Source organism: Beta vulgaris, chromosome 5 (assembly GCF_026745355.1).
Source record: "Beta vulgaris subsp. vulgaris cultivar EL10 chromosome 5, EL10.2, whole genome shotgun sequence".
In the NCBI taxonomy this organism is placed as follows: domain Eukaryota; kingdom Viridiplantae; phylum Streptophyta; class Magnoliopsida; order Caryophyllales; family Amaranthaceae; genus Beta; species Beta vulgaris.
Window position 1 is genome coordinate 57,368,313 of NC_079206.1, and position 8,273 is coordinate 57,376,585.

Sequence of the window (8,273 nt, forward strand, 5' to 3'; positions counted from 1 at the left end):
CATGTCAAGCCAATTGTACTTTGACCCCTCTCCCGTACGACACCCACTAATCTCCTTATCGTTTAGATCTGATAAGAAATCTACATCATATTTTTTCAGATTTATTTACCAAAATTACTTTAAGTAGTGAAAAATAAATCATTTCTCACCTGAATTCAACAAGTGCTCATATCCATTAACGTTCCCCTCCACGTTATCATTTTCCATCGAATCACATTTTGCCGTTGCATCTGCTGTTGCTTCAGCCTCTCTATTCTTGCCTTCTGCTGTTGTTGTCTCCCTTTCTTGTTCTGCATCCCTTTCATCATCCCTCTCATTTTCTGCCTCCCTTTCTTCTTCTGCCTCCCTCTCTTTTTCATGTTCTCCCTCTCCTCCAAACTCCCCTTCAGCCCTTTCTTCTCCCACCCTCTCATTTTCTGCCTCCCTTTCATGTTCTCCCTCTCTTCCAAACTCTTCAGCCCTTTGATCTTCTGCCTCCATTTCCCTTTCATCTTCTGCCTCCCTTTCCCTTTCATCTTCATACTCCCTTTCTTCCACATCTTCTGCCTCCATTTCCCTTTCATCTTCTGCCTCCATTTCCTGTTCTCCCAAACCATCTAATGCATCTTGAACTTCCTTCCTCAGCTTATACTCATATGGAGTATATTTACAATATCCTTTTCGTCTCCCATTTAACATCCCTTTCCTCTTCCTCTTTTTATTGCCACCATTGTAGTTCACCTGTTCAATTCAATTAGCTCAATCAAATTGCTATGATTACCATATATTTACATGTTTCAAATATATACAACTTCCTCACCTCGACTACAGATGATTCACTAGGCATTTTATCTCGTGCTTCGAATGGATGAGGTTCACCATATGCAACATCTAAACACTTCAACACATTTAAATATGTCATTCAGTTATCTTATATTCCACTTATATACTATATCTGAACAGAACAAACACTTACCCCAACGACCGTAATCACGAGAAACTTTCATGTCCTCTCTTTCTCAAGGTTTATGTCTTCCTTGCTCCAACTGCATTCTTGGAAAAACTCCCCATAACACGGGTTCCTCTTCAACCGGTCCAAGTAAAAATACAATACCATAAGACAATACATTCAACAACCACCACAGAAAATGAACCATATACAAAATGAACCATAACTAAATTAACTAACCGCCAAGAATATTGTGCATCCTCCGCAACACTTTGCGAAACCATCAGTATAGAACCTCTTCGCAAAGTTACCCACACATTGCATTAGGTGATCCAAAACAAAGCTACACCAATCATATTCTTTCGCCCTTTCCGCTATGGCTACAACGGGAAGCATATGCACAGACATTCTATGACAGCTAGTCGGAGCCAACAAATCATTAACTGCCAACATCATAAAGGCTTTCTTGAAATCACCCTCATCACCTACTGGTCCCTCCACAAGTTCCATTATTGTCTTACGTTCAACTCCTCTAGGACCGGAGGGGCACCGTGTTACAAACGCGTCACACAACCTTCCCACTTCACTTTCCATTTCCTCATTTTCACACACTACTGGTACACCTCTAGGACCAATTGGCAGACCTAGAACCCAATGCACTTGGATCTTCGATAGCGGGAATTCTAAGCCATCATTCAAAACCATTCTCCTCCTCTTAACATCCACCATCGTGCACAACCAATAGCATAAATTCCTTGGCAACCCTTTATCTACAAAGTGAAGCAATCCACCAAACCCCATCTCACAAACAAGTCGCTTTTTTCTTTCATCAAACTGCTTCACAATTTGTCCAAAGGTCTCCACTCGACAGTTTATATTTACTTCCTGTCATTTATTCATTATTTTAAAACTAACACAACAAACATGTAACAATTCAAATTTAGCATGTGAGATTTTATTTTAAGCATGATACCCGTTTATACAGCCTCCGAACGTCTCGCAATTACTTCGCCGCTATCTTCAACCTTCCACCAACACTTAAATCATTTACCTAAAAGATCAGTTTAAATTGCAAGTCCATCACTCAACCATCCTTACTTCACTAAATATTTACAACCATCAGTAATACCCACCTTATATATTTCAGCGTCAACAGGTTTCCTTGTGCCTCCAGTTTTCGCAGTACTACGTTCATCTTCCTATATTTAACCATTTTTTAAAAACATTATCATTCATTCACAAAATTACTGTCTAATCTTCGAATTATGGGAACAAAGCACATCTCAATCTTCATAAGTGGTGCAATTTAATTAAAGCATACCTCCTCATACTCTGCCACACCGCGTTGCTTTCTACGACACTTACCCTTTCCTCCTACATTGTCATCACACCATTTTCACATGGAAAACAAAGAAAATTACGCATATGCTAAAAAATTATCACATGCTATATATTCAACATGCAATTCAAATAAATACCACCAAAATCAAGCATCTTCGGTTTCCTTTATTATAATTTAACAAAAAATAACATTATTCCATCAATTAGTCTTATATTTACATATATGCTAATCACTTACCTCGGACCATAGCTGACCTTCTCTTTCTTTCGCCTGTATTGTCTTCAACCTTTCAATTTATATTTCTTCAACGCCCAAATTGTTAACTCCTCATAAAATCCTCCCTTAATAATTATATTTTGTTTATAATTCCTCACCCTTTCAAATTTCGGAAATATATTCAGATTGTCTCGATTTTCGGGATTTTTCTCTTTCTTTCCTCTCTCATTATTGTCTTGTATTGTCCTGTCATAAGTACTTACAACTGTACTTAACAACATATAATATTTTATTACAAGGGAAAAGGCAGGAATCATCCGGGAATGGGAAAACAAAACGTCCGTTACCCCTCCCAAGGAAAAGACTTCCAAGCCCTTACCTTTTTTTGTGAAAAGACCAGCGTGTCCTTGCTAGATGTTTATAAACATCTAGCAATTAGATGTTTATCATTTCTCCGTTAATGGAACCTAAAAAATGTCAATCGACATTCTCAAGGATGGAAGCTCTGTCTCGTCTTGCTGTAGTAAAAAACACGGCCCCACCTCATGAGAAGTTGGTCAGATTTTTTCGAGCTTATAGGCATTATTATTGCGATAAAAAGTAGCGAACCTTATTGTGTTAGTACTCAAATTAATAAACCTAGTAGTAGTACCTTAATAATCTAGAGTGACAAGTGACATTGTTGTCCTTTCTAAAGTAGTGATGTATTTAATTTTTTTGGGCCTCTATTGGAAATCTCTTGGTAAGAAAAAAGATTCTATTGAACCAACATCTCGCTTAGGAACGCTTGAGAGTAGGGGATATAAGGAAATCCCTACTCCCAAGCACAAGTAGGTAGTGGGGTTCGAACTTCTAACCTCCAAGTCACGAAGTGAGGTCCCCACCACCTCACTACAAAAATTAGAGCATTATAGAAACAAATTATGGCAACAAAAATTTGAATTGTTGATAGATAGCAACATATATTATTTTTTGTTACCTAAAAAGTGACGTTTTTTACTCTAATTTTTCAACAAATAAAAGCAACATATTTTTGATTTGTTGGTATTGGAAACTAGTTTTTTTTACTATTTATTGCTAGATAGCATCGTATTTATTTTCAATTTGTTGTCATATAACAACAAACTACGATAACAAATATTTGGTTTGTTGTCATTAGAAAAAATTAATTTTACTATTTGTTGTTAGATGACATCATATTTGCGATTTGTTGTCATTTAGCAACAAATTACGACAACCAACTGTGCCTCTGTTGACATTAGGACAATTAATTTTACTAACTGTTACTAGATGACATCGTATTTCCAATTTGTTGCCATTTAGCAACAAATTACGACAACCAATATTCCATTCGTTGATTACATTAGAAACAATTAATTTTATGAATGTTAAAAGATGACATCATATTTTCATTATTTTTCTATTTAGAAACAAATATGAAAATAGATATTTGATTTGTTATCGTTAGAAACAAAATATTTTATTATTTGTTGCTGAAATAACATCAGTTTTTCCTTAAAATATGTCCCACATCGAAGAAAGATTAGCCAAACTACCACTTTATATGTCAAGAAGTTTCATACACTATTATCAATTTCTACTAGTATCAATATGCAAATATCATTCAGAATTGTAAGTGAACCGACTCTCCTTCTCTATATTGATTTGCATAAATGTATTTATCAAATTATCAAACAATTAACAAAAAATATAAGGTTAACCTACGTTGTATGAATAGTGCATTAGTCAAAGTGTAACTCTATAACAATTAAAAGTTTGTTTCTATTTTTAGCAACCAATATCAATAATTTGTTACTAATGTCTAGCAACAAAACATTAATAATTTGTTGCGATATTAGCAACAATCATTTATAACTCGTTATTAGAGTTGGCAACAAATGCGCCAAATATAGAAACCAACATGGCAACAATATTTCAATGGATACTATGTGGCAACGAAAATGTTTCAGATTTTGTAGCTAAAATCATATGGAAACAAGCATTTTAGCAACAACTACTTTTTGTTTCCAAAACACCTATTACATATATCTAATGATACTTGTTAAAATTGTAGTTAACCCGATTTTATACCATGCATGCCTACCGAAGTTGGCCTTACACAATACTTAGTTAGAGATGGAAACTATATTTTTTTTGCCCGGGCTATGTCTTTGGGTCAGTTAGAATAAACAAATATGTTATTATTTTTAAATTTCATAATTTACTTTGCTACTTTTCGTATTTTTTGTCCATTATGAAATTGAAAAATTCACGTCACGACATAATAAGTAAAAAGTTTGAAAGTTTTGAGTTTGAAAACAATACCTTAAAAGGAACTGTGGTAAGAGAATATGACATCAATATTCTCTTGTAAGTTACTTAATAAGAGTGTTAGAGATGTATATACTTGTTTAAGTCTTTTTATTTATTTATAATTATTACAGGACTTCATCATATTTTATTTGAAACATTAGACAACGAAATAAAAGTGCATTGATGGTTAAGTTCTTACTTTTCATTTCAAAACTCATGTGTTCGATACCTTGCACTTACATATTTTTAAAAAAATGAGGAATACACATAGATATAAAACATTTGCATTAGAAATTTGAGCAGAGTGCCACATGGCACATAGGCTTTCTTTTGCACGCCTTTTAATATATTTGTACAGATAAAAGCAAGCCATGTATGTGTTGGGTATATGGTCTATATGAGGCTCAATGGGGTGTATGGGGTGTGGAGAAAGGTTGCGTCGAAGGGAAAACATTGAAGGAATTGAAGTAGGGGCTCGGCACGAGTGGTGCGCCCGCACCAAATGAAGGTGCGCCCGCACCAATATGTGGTGCGCCCGCACATCGCATACGACGAATTTCTTCAAGTTGAGGCAGATTCTTTTGTCCGCCCGCACTCGAGGCATGTGCGCCCGCACATCGAGCTGGTGCGCCCGCACCACAAGATGGTGCGCCCGCACCTATCGAGGATGCGGGATTTTTCCGATTTTCGTTTAATGAGGGTATAAATAAGTGCCCTAATTATGATTATTGTATTCATCATCTTTAAACACATATTAGAGAGATAAAAAGTTTTAGAGAGAGTTCTTGAGCGCTTTTGTAATCTTTCTTGAATATTCATCGATTCCTAGTGCATATTCGTGGTTTTTCTCCCAGTTCATGGGTTTCCACGTAAAAAGTTCTGGTGTGTTTTTCCTGCTTTCTTATTTCATATTCTAATATTGTTTGCTATTATTCTACGATTGATAGTCAATAGGACTTACAAGTGGTATCAGAGCCAGGTTTGATTATTGTCTAGATCTAGAATAATTAACAATGGAGGATTCAAAGATTAGAATTGAGAAGTTTGATGGGACAGATTTTGGATATTGGAAGATGCAAATAGAGGACATCTTATATCAGAAAAATTTGTAACAACCTTTGTCTGAAAAGCCTGCTGACATTGAAGAGGCTAAGTGGAAGGTACTGGATAGGCAGGCACTAGCTGTGGTGCGTTTGACATTGGCTTGGACTGTGGCTTTCAATGTCAAGGACATCAAAACAACGACTGGATTGATCAAAGCTCTGTCAGATATGTATGAGAAGCCCTCGACTATGAATAAGGTATATCTGATGCGCCGTTTATTTGATTTAGAGATGAATAATGGTAGTTCTGCTGCTGAACATATTAATGAATTTAATTCTATAATAAGTCAGTTATCGTCTGTTAATATTGCTTTTGAGGATGAAGTGAAAGCTTTAATTTTGTTGTCCTCTTTACCTACTGCTTGGGAAACTGTTGTTACTGCTGTTAGTAATTCCTCTGGTAAAGAGAAATTGGTTTATGATGTTGTCCGTGATCTTATTTTGAGTGAGAGCATTCGAAGGAAAGACAGTGGAGAATCATCTGGAGCATACAGTGCAGAGGGTAGAGGGAGGGGAAAACAAAAGGGAAAAGGGAAGAATTCACAAGGGAGATCAAAATCAAGGGGGCGAAGTAAGTCTAAGGGCAGAACAAATTTTACCTGTTGGAATTGTGGTGAGAAGGGTCATCCAAAGAGGGATTGTCCACATCCCAAGAAGAAGGGTGGAAAATCTGATCATAATGAGAGACAGGAGGATAGTGATAACTCATCAATATTTTTTGCATCGAATGAGGTTGAGGATGCTCTGGTTTTGAGTGTTGATAGTTCTATAGAGTCGTGGATCCTAGATTCGGGGGCATCATTTCATTCTTCACCCATGAGGGAGCTATTTCAGGACTTCAAGGCAAAGAAGTTAGGAAAGGTCCATCTTGCTGATGATAAGACCTTGGATATAATGGGGAAGGGAGATGTGTGTGTCAGGACTACGAATGGAGGAACTTTAAAACTGCATGATGTTAGGTACATTCCAGGCCTAGCAAAGAATCTGATTTCTGTGAGTCAACTGGACTCATGTGGCTACAAAACTGTGTTCTGTGAGGGAAAGTGGAAGATTTCCAAAGGTTCCATGATTTTGGCTAGAGGTACTAAGATGGGAACCCTATACACTATTACAGGGTGTACAGACATGATTGGTGCAGCTACAGTTGATGAGACCAGGTTATGGCATACTAGACTTGGTCACATGGGTGAGAAAGGGATGAAGATTTTAGCTTCAAGTGGCAAGTTGTCAGGGTTGAAATCAGTTGACATGGAATTTTGTGAGAGCTGTGTTTATGGCAAGCAGAAAAAGGTGACTTTCACAAAAGCCAAGAAGGAGTTGAAAACTGAGAAGCTAGAATTGGTGCAAACTGGCTTGTGGGGTCCTTCACCAGTCAGATCCCTTGGAGGCTCACGGTATTTTGTTACTTTCATTGATGACTACAGCAGGAAGGTGTGGGTCTACTTCATGAAGAAGAAATCTGAACTTCATGAAACTTTCAAGGAGTGGAAAGCTGAGGTCGAAAATCAGACTGGAAGAAGATTAAGTGCATTAAGTCTGATAATGGAGGTGAGTATGACTTGACAGAGTACACAAACTCTGTAAGAGAAGACATAATTCTGAAGAGGACAGTTCCAGGGAAACCTCGACAGAATGGAGTTGCAGAGAGGATGAACAGGACACTGACTGAGAGGGCTAGATGTATGAGGTTGCATGCAGGGCTACCTAAGACTTTTGGGCAGATTCAGTGTCAGCAACTTATTTGATAAACAGAGGACCATCAGTTCCTTTGGAGTTCAAGTTGCCAGAGGAGGTTTGGAGCGAAAAAGAGGTAAATCTTTCTTTTCTAAAACTATTTGGTTGTGTTGCATATGTTCAATCTGAGAAACGTGACAAGTTAGACCCAAAAGCTGTTAAATGTTATTTTATTGGGTATGGTTCTGAGAAGTATGGATATCGATGTTGGGAACCAAAAGGTAGGAAGATTTTGAGACACTGTGATGTCACATTTGATGAGACTAAGCTGTATAAGGATGTATTTGGTGACTAATCTGAGATTACTGAAGTAGTGGGAGTTCAGGAGAAGGAAATTGTGGAGATAGGTGGCATTGAAGTTAGGGATGTCATTGTACCAGAATTGGGTTAGCAACATAGAGATGAAGTTCACACTCCTGCAGGGTCTGATTCTGAGGAGTCAGATATCTCACAGCCTGGTAATACAGAGGGTACAATTGTCATACAACCAAGAGGCTCCAGTTCTAGTGCAGGGAGAATTGTCTCTCAAGTTGACTTGAGAAAATCGGCAAGGGTGTCCAAAACACCAGTTCAATATTCACCTTCCATTTATTATTTGCTACTAACTGATGCAGGTGAACCAAAATCATACAAGGAA